At 35.7% G+C, this 18,120-nt stretch overlaps 1 long non-coding RNA gene across 1 annotated transcript in view; it reads right to left on the reverse strand.

Annotated features, from left to right (window-relative positions):
• LOC116622815 overlaps positions 1 to 18,120 on the reverse strand; it is a 393,174-nt gene that overhangs the window by 374,425 nt on the left and 629 nt on the right. The window contains exon 2 of the long non-coding RNA XR_004297624.1: positions 11,563 to 11,654. This is a non-coding gene — a long non-coding RNA (uncharacterized LOC116622815). The remainder of the gene's footprint in view (positions 1 to 11,562; positions 11,655 to 18,120) is intronic.

Consider the following 18,120-nt stretch of genomic DNA (forward strand, 5'->3'; position numbering starts at 1 on the left):
GGGGCATCTGGATGTCTCAGTCAGTTGGGCATCCGACTCTTGACTTTGGCTCAGGCCATGGTCTCAGGGTCATGAGATCGAGCCCCACATTGGGCTCTGTGCTGGGTTGGAGCCTGCTTAAGATTCTCTGTCCCTCTCCTTCTGTTCTTCCACCCCCTGCTCACACAAGTCCTCTCTTTCCCTCCCACTTAAAAAAAAAAAAAAAAAGAATCCTACATAAAGACCAAGGAGATGGCAAACCTTTAAGAAAAGTCCTCCAAACCATTAAGGGTACAGTAGCTATTGTTTGCCCATAGTACCATATTAGAGAGAGCCAGAGAAAACCTCTGAATTTCCAGTGGGACAGCATCTGAAAATTTCTGAAGAGTTAAATAGCTAAGAAGAGAAATAGTTAATAAACCTGCAAGAGATCTACAGGTGATACTAATGACCACCAAACTAGAGGAATGTATAGCCAGGGATCCAGTAAGGTATATAGTTTGATTTTACCAGATGTCAGCATGAAGGGGATAGGCCCAGGGATTAGACAGAAGGAGTTACATTATAGAGGATGTCAGTTTAGGACATAACCAAATCAAGCATAACAGGTAGATGTGCCCACTTTATGGAAACTTTCATATATTTGTTTAAGCTTCCTTCCAGCTTTACATCTACCTTGGAGGGCAGAAGGCCGAACTTGTGAATTTTCTTAAGAAAAATAACAAAGGTGACCAACTTAACCTGCTTGTGACCAAATAAAACTTTCTCAGACATAATTTTTCTATCACTAGGTAAAATTTTCTGGGCACTTGATTTAGAGACTACATTTAGTTATATAAAAAGTAAAGCTTCTCTTTCTGTATGTGTGTTAACTTACAGAAAAGTGGCAGAAGTAGTACCGAGAACTCCCTCATATCCCTTATCCATCAACCTGCTTCCCCCAGCATTAACATTTTATATAACCATAGTTTGATTATCACAAACAGGAAATTAACATTGGTACAATATTTTTAACTACAGACTTTATTCAAATTTTTCCACCATTGTCTTTTTTTCTGTTCCAGGATCCTATCCAGGATCCCACATTGCTATCAAAACTGAGTTTGCAGCCTGAGAAATATATACTCATGAGATAACTAGAGACATTCTTCATTTCTCCAACATCTTTAAGCTGAATTGAAAATTTTGGTCAACTCTCATGAACATTTTCACTGATATATATGTACAAATACTTCCCCAAAAGTCTTTATATGATAAATACCTGGGAAGGAAAAGATTGCATGATGATGTCTTCTGTTTCTTTTTTTTTATTCTTTTTTTTTATTTAGATGTCTTCTGTTTCAATGAGCCTCTGCATTTGGTTTTATTGTGACAAAGAACTTTCTAGGAGGCTTGCCTTCCACTTCAATGACTCTTATTTTCTCTGGAAAAATCTTTTATGTATCTCTATAGGTAGTTACAAATTTTTCTTGAGTGATGATGCTATGACAACAAATTTTTCTTCTGAAATAATCAAACCTTTTGCTCATGATGCTGTGTCAGTACATTAACTCTCAATTATCTTGAACAGCAAAATGTCTTGGTCACATTTGTTGCCTGGATTTGAGGCACGCAAATTTACTGCATTTAATCACAGATCTATGTGACCAAAAGTGTCTCTATCTGATAAAACAGCCCATCCCAATTCAAATTACCACTGATGATATTGGTCCTCTTCCCAAACTACTTGATGGTAGAGCTTAGCTGCTATGTTTGAGGAAGTCATTAGGTATTGATGAATTTGAAAACACAGGTTTTGATTACTCATTTGGGAAAAGAAAAATCATTAAAGCAGAAAATCAAAATCAAATTGTCACAGATTCCCTGGCTTGAGAATATTTTTCTAATCAGTTTATGGGAAAAGTGTGACACAAGTTCCATTTAACTTAAGCTTTTCATTTTCTCTTCCAATCTAGATAGATTTCTTCCAAGGCCATATTGGATAATACGTAAGGTGATGAAGGGTAGCAAAATATGTCACCCTAAAATATGCTGCTTGGTATTGATTATTTTGACCGGAAGATGCTCAAAAAGAGCAAATGCAGGGAGAGGTTTTCTCTGAACTCCCCTTATCTGCTGTAAAGATAAATCCTCCAAAAGGAACTCAACTGTCAAATCCCCTCCCCAGAAATTTCATCAAGCAGAGAGGACTGACTCTTATCACAGGAGAAAAAGCTAGAAGTCCATACCACACACGGATAAACTTTGTCACAAATGATCATACCTCCCAACTATTCTCTATGGGCCTACCTTTTCTAAAAATCATTTAGTCTCCCCTAAGAAGCCTACAACCTGCCTCCTCTTTTCCTATTCACATAGCATTTAGTCCTGAATTCTAAAGCCACCTCTCTTATTAATATGTCTTTGGCTACAGGGCTCTCAGGTAAGAACTTAGAAGGTTAGAAAAAATGTTTTTCCTCCCCTACATTGAAAATGGCAGCTATATTAAATGTGTAGAAACCAACTTCTAAGAAGCACAACTAAAGTGTTAGCAAATGATTTAATTCTTTAATTCAAAGCGAATGTAAAACACAATTGTATAAATGGCAGGTATCAGTTGGAGTCATCTTTGTCAAATGGATACAAGAAATCTTGGTATGAATGTTTGCTTTAGTTTGCTTATGCTGTGATTTACCCAAACATAAATTAGTGTTAAAAGACTTTCCATTTTTATATGGCAATTGAACCAAAATTTGGTAAGGTTCCATTAGAGCCGAAGTATATTTTTAATACTAAAAATCAGGTATATTACATGTTAACAGATTACTTCTGATTATACTAAATAGTTTCTGAAAGAGACTTAATGCCTTGCTGTTTTCATTATATGTGCTGCTGAAGTGAGCAATGCCTTGCTATTTTCACATATTTATACCAAGAAAAATTGGGTAATCAATACAATATTAAAAAGTCATGATAAAAGAGAAACACACTGCATATCAGAAAACAATTAATATCCCTTCCACAAAAGCAAGATCACAGTTGGTACCTCATGTAATTTCTGAATATTTTTTTAGGTAGGCTCCACACCCACCATAGAGCCCAACACAGGGCTTGAACTCACAACCTTGAGATCAAGACCTGAGATCAAGAAGTGGATGCTTAACTGACAGAATCAGTCAGGGACCCCAGTTTCTGAACAGTATTTTTTAAATAAATATTGGAATTAGTCAGTTCCATCATCTTTCTAATCTATCTTTCCCTATTAACTATGACTTCATCTTCCTGTTCAGGAATATATTTTGTATGTTGTCAAGACTTTCTTTTTCCATGAGATTTTCCATACCAGAAATTGTGCCATTAAGAAAATGAAGTTCTACATTTTCTAACCATGGCCCAATATTTTTCTGAGGAAAATACATACAGTAATTCTATGACGTCTGTCTCCCCCTGCCATGTGAGAATTCTGACAATACTGTATAGGAACTACAGGAACCTAGGTTGGCATGGGGAAATTTGAACCACAGTTTACTTTCATCCAGCCTGCAGAAAGTGTATTTCCATATATGGAGAACAAAGGCAAGGTTTAACCTTTTAAGACAATTTTGTTTTATGTAGGTGCTCATTTGAATATGTTGATAGTGGGGTGCCTGCCTGGCTCAGTCCCAAGAGCTTGTGACTCCTAATCTCAGGGTCATGAGTTCAAGCCTCATGTTGGGTGTAGAGTTCACTTAAATTAATAAAACTTAAAAAAAAGCTGAATGTATTGATAGTGAAGTGCTACTTAGTAATTCAAATATTTTCCTTTCCACTCCCTCCCTTCCTCTTCCAATCTTTACTCATAATCCTGACAAAAGAAATAGTTTACAGGAGCTGTTCTTTTATTTACCTTTTTATACCCACACAGGAAAAATATACATAATAACTGAATAATTTATGTCTCATTTTACAAACATAAATTTACTTGATTATTTTGTGCTCTACCTTAAACTTTCATAGAGTAATATCTTAAACCAAATATGTAGATTTAAGATAAAATAACATAGGAGCTTATATGGAAACATTAGTAAAATGCAGATAAACATATTCCTTTAAGAAAATCTTAGCCAAATAAATATAATAATTAGTGTTAAGCCTTCAAAATAGTTATCTTTGGGATGCTGATGGAATTAAAAACATTTTGGGAGCTTTTAAAACATTGCCTTCAGTAATTTTATGTGGCATGCTTTTTTAAATGTCCATTTTATAGCTATTCTTTATTTTTTTTATCCTTAACCAAAAAAAGTATTAGCTAATTGGAGCATCAACTTTACTGGGCAGACATGGCTTCAAATGAATTTTGACTATCAAAATTAACCTTAATGAAAAAAAGGGTTGCCAATTTTGAGGATATTTAGAAGACTGTGCTATGAATTCTATGCAACCTGAAAAATATTATCTTACATGTATATAGTTTATAGTGATTATGAATACATTTTCTCATTTGAGCCTTATGACAATTATGAGAGACGGGAATCCCAATTTTGCAGATTAAAATACTGAGGGTTAGTGGAGTTATATAATTTGCCCAATATTACAGAGCATTGAACCTCAAGTTTAAACAGAAGGCCCAACTCTTCTCACTCCTAATTTAGCTAAGTACATCATATTGCTTTGCAATTCTACATATCCTGGGAAGCCTATGGATTTTTCTTATAACTTTATATGAAATTTATTTTAATATAAGTTGTAATAACATAATTATGCAGCTGCTCTATGAGGTAATTTTGATGAGAACATACACTTTAATGAAAATTAACATTTGCTACTGAAAACATCCTTAACTTTGCCTTTGAATTCACACATTCAGATTAATACCTAAGCAGATGTAAAGCCTCAAATCATTATTTCCAAATTTCCGGACATCTGGTACTTTAAGAGTCACTGTATTAGAACAACCAATCCTTGATACCAGTATAAAATCTGGACACATTCAAAGGAAAATAAATAATAATTCACACTTTCCCTTAATGGCCATAATCTGCCATGAAATAAACCAAAAAATAAGGATTGCTTTTGTAGAATATAAAAGCCACACACCAATGGAAAAAGACTTGGTAATTATGCCTTCATACAGGGCTTTTGCTAAAAGCTATTTGCTTGGGAAACGAGAAAAATGCTGTCAGAATCTCATTATCAATTGATTCCAGTTTCTTCTATCACATTCCAAATCCCACGAAAATTGGGTTGACTTATAATTGAATGACATGGGAAAAAGTTTACCTCCTGTAACTAAAAAGATGTGCTGCTTCAGTCAAGCTTAGAAATAATATATTGTTCTAAAAATAAGGTTTCTGACTTAGAAGACATATGGTGAATCTTCATGAAATCAGGGAGAGAGGAGGAGTTGTCATGAAATGTGCTCCATTAGAATTGCCAGGGGGACAGACTGTACTTTCCTACTAACAAATGTCCCTTTTTAAATGTGGTTGTCCCTATATTTTCTTATTACATGAACAAGTCCTTTACTTGCCCCCTGTAAACATGTGAAATGCTTTTTAGTTCAAATTCCTAGAATGTGTGTTTCTATTTACTTATTAAAACTCAAAAGATATATTGTATACCCATTGCATAAAAAATGGAATTAAAAAAAACATGCTAGAAAGGAGATAACAATTCCATCCTTCAGGGTAGAGAGGGGTTGATTTGGAAAAGGCTCCAAAGAGGAAGCTACATTTCAATAAGGTCTTGGTGGATAAGAAGGGTACTAGACAAGAGATAAGAGAAGCAAGACTTTGTTTTTTGATGCGGCTAAAACAAAGTGTTTTAGGAAATGTCCAGAAATAGAGAGGTAAAACTAGATTGGGGTCAGGCTGTAAATTATTTCAAACACCGTGCAAGGAATTTCAGTCTTTATGCTCTAGTCAGTCACAGCAGAGACTTCTGGTTTTATTTAAAATATTTTTTAAATGTTTGTTAAAGTAATACATGCACAAGATTTAATAATCAAGTAGTATAGAAGGATTTAAATGAGAAAACCATAGTCTTTTGCCCCTCTCTTATGTACTCCCATTTTAAGTCATTTAAGCTGATTGTCACTATTAATAAATTCGCTAATTTAGGACATTATCCATGGACTTTCTGACACAACAGAACAGGATTTAACTAATTTATAGCGTACCTCGACTGTTCATTCATTCCTCCCAATATGATTATTTTCAGCTCCTGTATAGCTTACCATTGTAACTTTAAGGAAGATATATAGATGTTTATTTTCTTTTCCATCAACTCCATAAAGTATCCCATGACTCTTTCCCATGTAAGATGAATATACCAGCACTTCCACTTTTCTCCTTTAGTTTTCTTCCCTCCTTGAAATCTACTTGATCCAAGATTAATAACAGCCACTTCTGCGGGTTTTTTCATTAATATTTGCTGAATATATCTTTTTCCGTGCTTTTACTTTTCAACCTGCCTGTATTGCTATGTTTGGAGTTTCTGGTAGACAGCATATAGTTGGGTTATGTTTTTTAATTCACTCTGCAAATCTTCTCATTGGTGTGCTTAGACCATTTATATCTAAGGTAATTATGATATTGGAGCTTAAGTCTGCCATTTTAGTTTTGTTTTCTGTTTGTTCTGTTTTCATGTTTTCTTTTTCCTGTTTTCCTGTGGGTTACTTATATTTTAGAAACTCATATTATCAATAGTGTTTTTGAGTGTATATCTTGTATAGCTTTTTAGTGCTTGCTCTAGGTACTATATTATATATACATAACTTATTACAGACTACTGGTTTCATCATTTTACCATTTAAACTGAAGTTTTGAAACCTTACCTCTCTTTGTATGACTTTACTCTCCTCCACTTATACTATAATAATCTTATATATATCCTCTACCTACATTGAGAATTGTATCAGACAATGTTATAATTTTTGCTTCAAACATCAGCCATAATTTAGAAAACTCAAAAGGAAAAGGCAAGTTTATATTGTATTTACCCATATTTTTGCTTACCATGTTCTTGCTTCCTTCTGGATGTTTTCTTTTATCATTTCCTTTCTGTTTAGAGAACTTCCTTTAGCCATTCTTTTAGGGTAGATCTGCTGGCAAAAGTTCTTAGTTTTCTTTCATCTGAAGATATGTTCATTTATCCTTCATTCTTCAAGGATATTTTTGCTGAATACAGAATTCTGAATTCTGGGTTGACAGCCCTTTTAGCATTTGAAAAATGTTGTAACACTTCTTTCTGGACTCTACATTTCCTCCATTTTTGTACCTTTTATAAATATTTTTTATTGTGATAAAATAGACATAACAAAACTTACCACTTTAACCATTTTAAGTGTTAAATTCAGTGGCAGGGGCATTAAGTACATTCACAATGTTGTACAACTATCACCACTAAACATTTCTCAAACTTATCCATTAGAAAATCAACCCCCATACTTCCCTCCCCCAGCACCTAGTAAACACTATTCTGCTTTCTGTCTCTATGAATTTGCCTATTCTAGGTACCTCATATAGGTGGCATCATAATAGCAGTCCTTTTGTATCTGGCTTATTTCACTTAGCATAGTGTTTTCAAGGTTCATCCATGTTGTAGCATGTATCAGAACTCCAAATCTTTTTTTAAGGCTGAATAACATTCCATTGTATATATATGCCATATTTTGTTTATATATCCATCTGTTGATGAACATTTGGGTTGTTTCTACCTTTTGACTATTGTGAATAACTTTGCTGTGAATATTGGTATAGAAGTATCTGATTGAGTCTCTGCTTTCAATTTTTTGGGGTATATACTAGAACTGCCAAATCCTATGATAATTCTATTTTTAATATTTTGAGGAACTACCAGACCATTTTCCACAATGGCTGTACCATTTCATATTCCCATTAGCAATGCACAAGAATTTTAATTTTTCCACATCCTCATCAATTCTTTTTTTTCATAGCCGCCTACCTACTGAGTGTGAAGTGGTATCCCATTGTGGTTTTCATGTGCACTCCCTTAATGATTAGTGATGGTGAGCATTTTTTCATTTGCTTTTTGGCCATTTGTTTATCTTCTTGGGAGAAATGTGTATTCAAGTCCTTTGCCCATTTATTTAGATAGACTTATTTTTTTTTATTTTTAACTTGTAGGAGTTCTTTTTTATATTCTGTATATTAATTCCTTTTTTTTTAAGATTTTATTTTTAAGTAATCTCCATGCCCAACGTGGGGCTCGAACTCACAACCCTAAGATCAAGAGCCACATGCTCTATGAGCTGAGCCAGCCAGGCACCCCTGGATATTAATTCCTGATCAGATATATGATTTGTAAACATTTTCTCCCATTCTGTAGGTTGTCTTCTTACTTTTTTTATAATGTTCTTTAACGCATAAAAGTTTTTATCTATTTTTTTCTTTCATTGCCTGTGCTTTTGTTGTCATACATAAGAAATCATTGCCAAATTCAATGTCATGGAGAGTGTCTACAGCATTTTCTTCTAAGAGTTTTATAGTTGTAGCTCTTACATCTATGTCTTTGATCCATTTTGTGTTAGTTTTCATATATAGTATAAGGTAAGGATCCATATTCATTTTCTTGCACGTGACTTTCTGGGGTTTTTGTTGTTGTTGCTGCTATTGTTTATTAATATTTCTGTGGGGGAACAAGAACTTGGAGTTTCCAGGTAGCCATTTTGCTGACATCCTTCTGGACTCTGGTTTCTGATAAGAAATCATCTATCAAATTATTTTTCCCCTGTGGGTAAGGTGTTGCTTCTGTCTGGCTGATTTCTTTTCCTTTGCCTTTAGTTTTCAAGAATTTGACCATAGCATGTCTTAGTGTGGATTTGTTTGGTTATCCTGTTTGGAATTCATTCAGCCTCTTGAATTTAAAGGTGTATGTTTTTTGCTATATTTGGAAAGTTTTTAGCCATCATTTCTTTGAGTCCTTTTTCAACCCTGCCCTCTTTCCCCCTCTCCTACAGAACTCCAATGACATGAATGAGGGATCTATTATTTTTGTACCACAGGTCCCTGAGGCTCTGTTTTTTTTTAATCTATTTCCTCTTTGTTGTTCAAATTTAGTAATTTCTATTATTCTATCTTCCAGTTCCCTGATTCCTTCCTCAGTTCCCTCCATTCTGCTACTTCATTTCTACATTTTTTATTATATTTTTCAGTTTTTAAATTTCATTTGTTTCTTTATGTCTTCTATTTCTTTGCTGACATTTTCTCATATTTTTGCATATGTTTCAAGTGTGTTTTAAAATTATTCATTGAAGCATTTTTAGGATAGCTGCTTTAAAATCTTCATCAGATAATTCTAACATTTCTATCATCTTGTTGTTGGCTTCTACTGTCTTTTTTTATTCAGTTTGTTATCTTCCTGGTTTTTGGTATGAGAAATGAATTTCATTTGAAATCTGAACATTTTGTGTATTATGTTATGAGTCTCTGGATCTTACATAAACCTTCTCTTTTAGTTGTGACACTGCTCACTCAGAGGAAGCTGGGGTGCTGGCTTCTTTCTGTCCAGGACCCCTACTCAGTCTTGATTGACACATTAGAGTGGGGCTTCTCATTACTGCTGGGCCATGGTTGGAATTCTAATCTTCCTGCAGGCTTCTACTAATACCTACGAGGCTGGGAAGGCTAGGAGTTATTTCATTACTTAAGCACACTATTTGGTCTCTGCTGACATAATGAAGTAGGAGGTATTCTCATTATTATTGGATAGTGAACAAACTCTTTTGACTCTCCACAAGGACTTCTCTGACATCACTCCAGCAGGAAGGGGGACACTCTGTTACTGCTGGGTGGGGGTAGCAATCCAGGCTCCACTGACAATGGAAAAAGGGGGGTGTTCATTACTGCCTGGCAAGGATGAGTGCCTCAGTTCCCACTTGGCCTTCTCTGACACCACCACTGGAGGGATATTGGAATGCTCTGCTACAGCCTAACAAAGTAGAAGTCTTAGCTCCCTACTTTGCCTTTGCTGGCATAGGTGGGGGAGGGGTCACAGTTTTTTCTGCAGTATTTGGCTAGAGCAGAGTGGTTATTATCTCAGTGTTTTCTACCTTGCTAGCCTGTCTCTTTCCTGATCACTTAAAGAGCAGGCTCTTCTCGGGACCTTTTTGTTTGTGCCTTTCATGTTTCCAGGGTGCTGGCTTCTTCAGCTCTGTGATACATGAGCAAAAAATTAAAAACCCAGAGAACTCACCAGCATGTCATTCCTTGGGTCTGAGTTCTCATGCTGGTTTGCTTTCTTCTTTTTCTTTCAAAGTCTTCTTATGTTGGTTTTATATATAATGTCCAGGGTTTTTAGTTTTATTTAGTGGGAGGAATAAGGAAAGGTACCACTATTTGATCTTTCTGGAAAAAGAAGTCCCCCTCCTTAATTTATAAATATGTATCAGATCATGTTTCTGGCCTCCTTACAAGTCTTAATGGCTGTTCACTACACTCCAAGCTAGTTACCCCATAGACTTATAAGATCCTGTGTTCTCCAACTCCATCCTATTTCTCTAGCGTCTTTTATGCCTTTGCCCATTCACTATGTTTCAGCCATACTGATTTCCTTTCTGTTTCTCAACCACCTCAAATTCTTTACTGCCACAGGGACTTCACACATGATTTTACTTCTCCTTTGAATGAGCTATTTCTGGTCTTTGCCTGCTTGTATTCTTCTTTTTTTTCCAAAATAAAGATTTTATTTATTTATTTATTTATTTATTTGAGAGAGGGCAAGAGCTCGAGTGGGCGGAGTGAGAAGGAGAGAACCTCCAGCAGACTCTGTGCTCAGTGCAGAGCCCCATGCAGGGCTCGATCTCATGACTCTGAGATATTGACCTGAGCCGAAATCAAGAGTCAGATGCTCAACCTACTGAGCCACCCACGCGCCCCAGCTTATATTCTTCTATCTCAAGATCGTGTCTAAAAGTCACCTAGTCAGAGAAGTCTTCTCTGATCACCTTAAGGAATTTCCTCTCTCCCCCACCCCAACAATTCTCTATCAATACACCTTGTACATTTCATATCAGTACTTTTGATTATTTGCATTTATGCATTTATATATATTTACATATTTTGTTTGTTTACTAGTATAGTGTACATTTCCCACTATGTTGTAACTCTATAGAGTCAGGAGCCATATCCATTATATTCACTAGTTTATCCATGGGGCTTAGCCCATTATACAATATACAATAGTATATTACATTGCCATCTTATAATCTAGAAAGATGTTTCTTTATTTATTCATTTGGTATACATTCATATTTCCATATTGTGGAATATACCCAAAATACTTTTGTATGTCTCTGTCATTTAGCTAGCTACATTATATAAAAAAATATCTATTGATATGCTTTGGTTTATAGGATTTGAAGACAGCAATCATGTTTTACTCATTTTTGTAATACTGCTTAGCACAGGGTACATATAAGGAGTAGATACTCTTTTTGAAAAATCAATAAATGATAGCGTGCATTGTGCTACAAAGTATTTGAAACAGTGCTGAAGAAAAACTAAAGAAACCAAAATATTTTTACTCCTTAGATCACCTAGATCACCAAAATTACCAAATTTCCTTTCAAAATGAAGAAAATGTCAAAAATAGTGACAAACTTACATGCCTTTCTCTCTTTCTGGATACAGTTCCTGGTCAGTGAAAATAAGTGATTTGTTCCACTTGGTATGAGCATGCTTAATATGCCAATTTTCCTAGAAGTAAACAAAACCCATTTCAGAAAAAAAGACAAAATCTATGGAGAAAGAAAGCAATCTTCCTTTCCTACTCCCCATCTTTGTCTGTAGTCTGTCAGTTATTAACCAAGGATTAAACAATTTGTCTTCTACCTTAAACACTTTTTACATTTAAAAAATATGATCTATAGGGATGTACCAGTTAACCTACAAAGAGGACTTCTGAACTTATCCAGCACCAATTTTGCCAGTTCACATTTGCCACTAGCAAGTAAGACTGCCAAATGTTCAGAGAAAAATGAACCTAACATATGAAGGAATTCCCTAAAATCTAGGTGTTTTGTAAAAAAAAAAATAATGTCAAAGCTCAGAAGAAAGGATTTAGAGATCAGGGTTTTGTTTCTATCCTGTAACATTAATACAGAGTTTTATTAACTATGGGGTTAACTTAGGGAGCCCAAATAATTAGGGAAATGCAATCTCTTCCAATTTGAAATTGGGGTGCTGCTGCTGCTGCTGCTGCTTTACTAGGCCAGGGCTGAACTGGCCTAGTTTATTCAGGCAGACGTTCAGCAGAGTGAGTATTTATGGACTTCCTAGATCAGATCTGTGCCAAGTGGTCAAGTAGTACCTAAGCAGCAGCATGGTGGCAGCTGCTAGGATGGCTTATCACACTTCTATAGATGTAGTTGAAAACAACCCCAAATGGATTTAGATAATTTATTATTTACACAGACAGCAATGCAAGATCAGCATGGTCTCAACTCCACATGCCGCTAGTCCCAGGATGATACCAAACCGGACAGGTCAAATGATAGATGATACCAATGGTGGGCTGCTCTGTCATCAAGGAGCAAACTCTAAACTACAGCTGAACAGTTCTTTAGTCTGAAGCTGTACCTGAAGCTGAGGCCTCACTGGAACTAGGGTGGCAAATGAGAAATGGACTTGGGATAGCTCCTCACAAGACTGTGTTGCCATGTTCCAGGGAAGATCATGGGCATTCTGCCAAGACATCTGTTATATTGAGGTTGAGTCTTGTCTACATGGCCTATGTAGAGATGTGCAAAATCACCAGAATGCCATGGCAAAACTGTTCTACAATCTCATGAGAGAAGGATTTCAAAGCTAGCCTAGTTTAAAAGGTGCTGTCATTCTGTAAGTGGCAAAAATATAATCACATAAGAGTAGGGATCATCATTAGTGTCCAGAATTTCATCAGAAAGAGTAATGCAAGTGATGGTGGCAAATTGGAGAAACATAACCATTCATTGTAGAGCCATCTGAATAAGATACACACATAGGTGGGCTAGGAGGAAGAAGAAAAATTGACTCATGAAAAAGTTAATGCCCTATATATCAAGCCCCACCATTCTGACATCCAGTTCTTTCACAGATCTTAATAAGGCCATTAAGGATATCCAAACTCACAAAACCAGCAGATTCTTCTCAGTTCTTATTGGGACATCATTTTTGTGCTTCCCACAGTTTTCCATGCCTTTCTACTTGAAATTCTTTTCTCACTGGCCTATCATATCACTGCATTCTCTTGCTTCTTCTCATAATTCACTGATTTTCTCTTTTTCTTCTGTGGGCCTCCTTCATGGGCATCTCATACTCTCCCTATCTCATTTACGTTGTTTTAGTAGTGACTTTCAAATCTTTCTCTTCAGTTCAAACTGAGTTTCACAATTGTATATGTGAATGCAGAAACTGTCTACTGGAAATCCCTTCTTGGCTGTCCACAGGCCTCTCATGTTTAGAATGGCCAATAAAGAACTAATATTTCAGATTACTTCTGCCTCCCAAATCTGCTGCTTCTATTTTATTTTAGGTGGAGAAGAAACAATTTATTCAGTCACCCAAGCTAGAATCTTGGGAGTCATTTTTGATATTGCTCTTTTCCTAACCTCTTATTTCTAATCAATCACCAAGCCCTGAATATTTATTGAATCCAGCCCCTTCTCTCCATCTGCACCTCTACTATTCTATTTCTGTCCCAAGACATCTATTCACTAGTCTATTGCCACATCCTCCAAATTGAACCCCCCATATTGTTCCTCTCATATCTATGCTCTCCATGGCTTCCAGTCAATATAAAACATAAATATATAAATATGAGCAGTTCATTCCTGAAAATTCTTAGATGGTTCTATCTTTTTAAGTTATATTTTAGTTTGAGTTTTTCCCCCTGATCTGGTTATTGTCTACCCCTCCCACTCTATCTACTGTCCCCTCTTGCTTTGCTTTTCAAATTTAGCCTTCCAGGTACCTCTACATAGTGCTCTGTAACTTTGTGCACACTGTCCTGCCTATAAGGTCTTTCCTGCATTTGTTTGGCTGCCATACTTTAAGACCTACAAGAGTCATTACCTCTTCCAAATAGTCTTCCCCTCAGTAATTAGGTACTCCTCTGCACAGAGTACTGGGCACATCTATCATTGCACTTATCACATTATCTTATTAAATTAACAGTGAATGTTTCTGCTCCCCCTACCAGTCTATGAGAATCTTGGGTTATCTTTGCATCCACAAAATCAAACTAATTTTTCTGATCAAAGGATACAACTTAGGCCAGCATATTGATAGTGTTCAAAAAATTTTTGTTGAATACTTTTATATGCTCTTAATTAATGGCTCCAAAGTGCACCAGAAACTTCCCTGATGGGCTAGGGCTTAATGTGTTTTAAAAAAACAAAAAAACAAAAAAACCTAGGTTTCCTAATCTAGGTGGGATCTGGGATTTTTATTAGACTATGATTAGTACAGCAGGGAAAACCTGGAAAGAGTCCTTAAAAAACCCTATTGGGATAACCTCAACTCAAGCCATTTTCTCTTTACCCAGAGATGATTGCTATGAATCTTGGTCTGCAAAGGACATGGTTTGATTTAATACAGTTTACCCTAGAGGCAGAACAGCAAAGAAAGAATTCTACTAATTTTACTGTAGTCTCTGGGTGCTTCTCCCTGATAATCTAAAGGGAGGTTTGGCCCAGAGCAGCATGCTTATGGCCCCATTTACGTTTAAAGGTCTCTTCCTACTTGATTCTCTGACTATTGGAGGCATGGATAGATTTGTTATCTGGTGGTTAGTCATATCAGAGGCTTTGGTTCTTTACTCATAGCTGTTAGTTGAATTGCACTGCAAAAAAAAAAAGAAAAGAAAACATTGCTCCAGAAATTTTGCTGAGCCTTTTTTGGAGCAAGTTTCATACACTGTTCTTGAGAATAACTTGTATTTTGTTTTATCACTACCAGTCTTATCAGAATTGCCTAGCTAATTTTTCTGATCAAGGTATACAACTTGTGCCAGCATAGAACACCTGCTTTTGAAATTACAGTTAAAGGTCTGGGGAAAACTAAGTGAAAAAAAAGAGGGCCCCTATCCTTTCCTGTAGTTTAGAACATGGACTACCCTCATACCTGTTCTGTGTTGTCACTTCTCACTCATTGTTCAAAAATGAAAGATAAGAGAAAAAAGTAATTTATGATAAAATATTACTCATTAAAAAAGAAATCTAAAAATTAAACAGACAGCTATAGCAAAAACACAATCTAAGCAAACTGGGAAAATCACCAGAAAGGGCTCTCCAAGACATTTTGTCTAAATGTTAAATAACTAAAAACATTAAAATATGTCTGGCATGGCAGTATGAGGTCTGACTCAGAGCTAGCTTCTTAGTAAAAAGAAATGGGAGGTGACGATTAAGGCCCCTATAAAATAACCCAGGTTAGAAAATGTGGAGGTTAGAGATATTCAGCTTATAGCTCCAGAAGAAACATTCACATTATTTACTCCTGTCTATGGCCCTAAAGAGACAAAGACTTGAAGATCTTTCCAGGGGAAGTCTTCCTCCCTATCTGACTCAAACCCTAAGAGTCAGAACCATTAATCACCTAGATTCCAGTCAGAGGACCTTTGTAAATTCTACATCTCAAGTACTTAGACTCATTACATATACTATAAAATTTTAACTGAAAATATTTTGGTTAAGAGATTTTAATTTTTTATTGAAATCTAGAGGGAGAAGAATAAAAAGGCAAAACTATAACAATTGGATTAAAAGATCATTTAAAATGATCTGTTTGGATATGGTTGCAAACAACTCACAAGTTTTAGGTCTCCAATTAACTTAATTAACTTAGTATTTACCCTCTGCCTGCTTCCAAAAAGAATCCAAGTTTGTTTCCAAAGAATCAGTTTGGCTTTTATATCTAGGCTGTTGAAGTATGTATGATTTATCATTTAGTGCATTATGTTTTGATGTATATTTTATGACAACATACCTTTTCCCCTAATCTTTGGGATTGTGTTGTGCATTAAGAGAAGGCAAAGTTAGGCTCCCACAGTTTGTATGTAATCACGTTATATTATACTTACAAACATGGGGCAAGACATTAACATTTTGAACAATAGGCAGAAGAATATAAAAGCTAGTTTATTTGGAAAGAAAAGTGCAGGAAAGATTTAGCTGAGTCATTTGGAGTTAAGAATAAAAGGGAGAAGGCAAAGATGATTTAATCCTTTTTCTTCTCTCTCTATTAAGGATATTTGAGTGAACAGCCAGTTATGCTCTGAACTAATTAAATGAAATAATGAATGCCTATTACATTGTCAAAATCAAAGGCAAATTTTTTATTTTTTTGTATGTTTTGTAGGGGAAACCTCAAAGAGGAGAACTTAGGTCAAATACCTAAGGCCTTGGTGAACTCTGTAAGATAGTACAAGTTCACACCAACATTTTGGCTCAGTCATTCTTAGCTCTTAGAATTATTTTAGTTATCTCAGGTGATTAGACTAAATAAATTCCTTACTGTAACATAAATAGGAGAATATGTACAACTTAGTTCTGATGTAGGGTCTTCCTTAAAATCCTCTCTCCCTGGGATCTTTTTCCTTCATCTTTTTTGGAACCAACCTTTTCATGAAATGTGTATCTTTTTAATTTTACTGTAGCCTGATCTTTGGCATTTGTTTTGATTGATATTTTATTCATTATGCAAACAATATCTCCCTCTAAACTTGCTTGCAATATATAGTCTGGTTGCTTGTCATGCAAGCCCAGTCAGAATATGCAGTTTGGTGTTTCAGCCAAATTTGGTCACTTCCTACATTCTCACAGTTGCTGGTCAAACACTTATGGTGACTGTCAGACTCCTTTGTAGTTAACTTTCTGATGAGACATACTAAGTTAACCTTCAATGGACCTTCCCCTTCCAAAGTACTGTTAATTTTACAATACAGATATAAATCTTACTATTCTTCAAAGCTCATATTCTGAAATCACCTTAACTTGGTATTACAATCATGCATCATGACCTCAAATTACTTACCCTCTTTAAGCCTTATTTGTTAGTTTTTTCAACATTTATTGAACAATGTGTAATAGGCTCTGGGAATAGGAAGTGAATGTGATAGCCAAGGTTTTCTCATCTGTAAAATGTGGCTAATGACAGAGCTGTTTTGAGGATAAAATGTATGTAACATACTTAGCATATTGCTCAATAAATGTTCATTGTTATTAGCAGTATTATTTTGATAAAGTTACTTTTAACATCTCCCTATGACTGTAACCTCTAATGATTCACAATGGATTTGCATTCACTCCCATTTCTGAACATAAAGCTACTCTATAAATTACTGATGCTAAAAATTATCTTTTCTAGAAAAAAAAACTGATGCAATGTTCTGAAACTCCATTGGAATGTAAGCACTCCAAAATGCCTTTCACACCTGATTATCTAAAAATAACTGTAAATAACAACCATGATCTGGATTGTGAATGAAAGGTGCTATACCGGTACCCTCTGAACCTAGACTTGTCTAAATAATCTAAATTTCTTCCCGTGTACTTTTAAGTTTGGATTAGAAAAATAAACAAGCGTACACACGGGCCATCTTAAGTTTTACTTGGTTTGTATCACTAGCCTGAAAACATCAAAATATTTTAACTACTGTGGTTTTAGTTCTTTTTAGGTGTGGTGGGGGATGGATGTCAACTTAAGTCAGTTGAGAAAAGTGGCGGTTCTGCAGCTCATGCGATAGAACTAGAGAAAATGGGTCACTGCAGGAACTGGCAAAACCAATTGACATTGGGGCACCTGGGTGGCTCAGTCATTAAGCGTCTGCCTTCGGCTCAGGTCATGATCCCGGGGTCCTGGGATCGAGCCCCGCATCGGGCTCCCCGCTTAGCGGGAAGCCTGCTTCTCCCTCTGCCTCTCCCCCTGCTTGTGATCCCTCTCTCGCTGTGTCTCTGTCAAATAAATAGATAAAATCTTTAAAAAAAAAAAAAAAAAAAAAACCAATTGACATTATTGAAATGGTTACAGAAATAAAAAGAGTTTCTCTTTTACTCAACGGGGCTATTTAAGAATGACAAAGAGAAAACATCTTTAATGGTGGTAGAGAGTTTGCATCTATACTTTCTAGGATTATTTGTCATTTAAAGTGAAGCCTCATTAGGCAAACTGTCTTTTACTAAGG

Source organism: Phoca vitulina, unplaced genomic scaffold (assembly GCF_004348235.1).
Source record: "Phoca vitulina isolate PV1807 unplaced genomic scaffold, GSC_HSeal_1.0 scaffold55, whole genome shotgun sequence".
In the NCBI taxonomy this organism is placed as follows: Eukaryota; Metazoa; Chordata; class Mammalia; order Carnivora; family Phocidae; genus Phoca; species Phoca vitulina.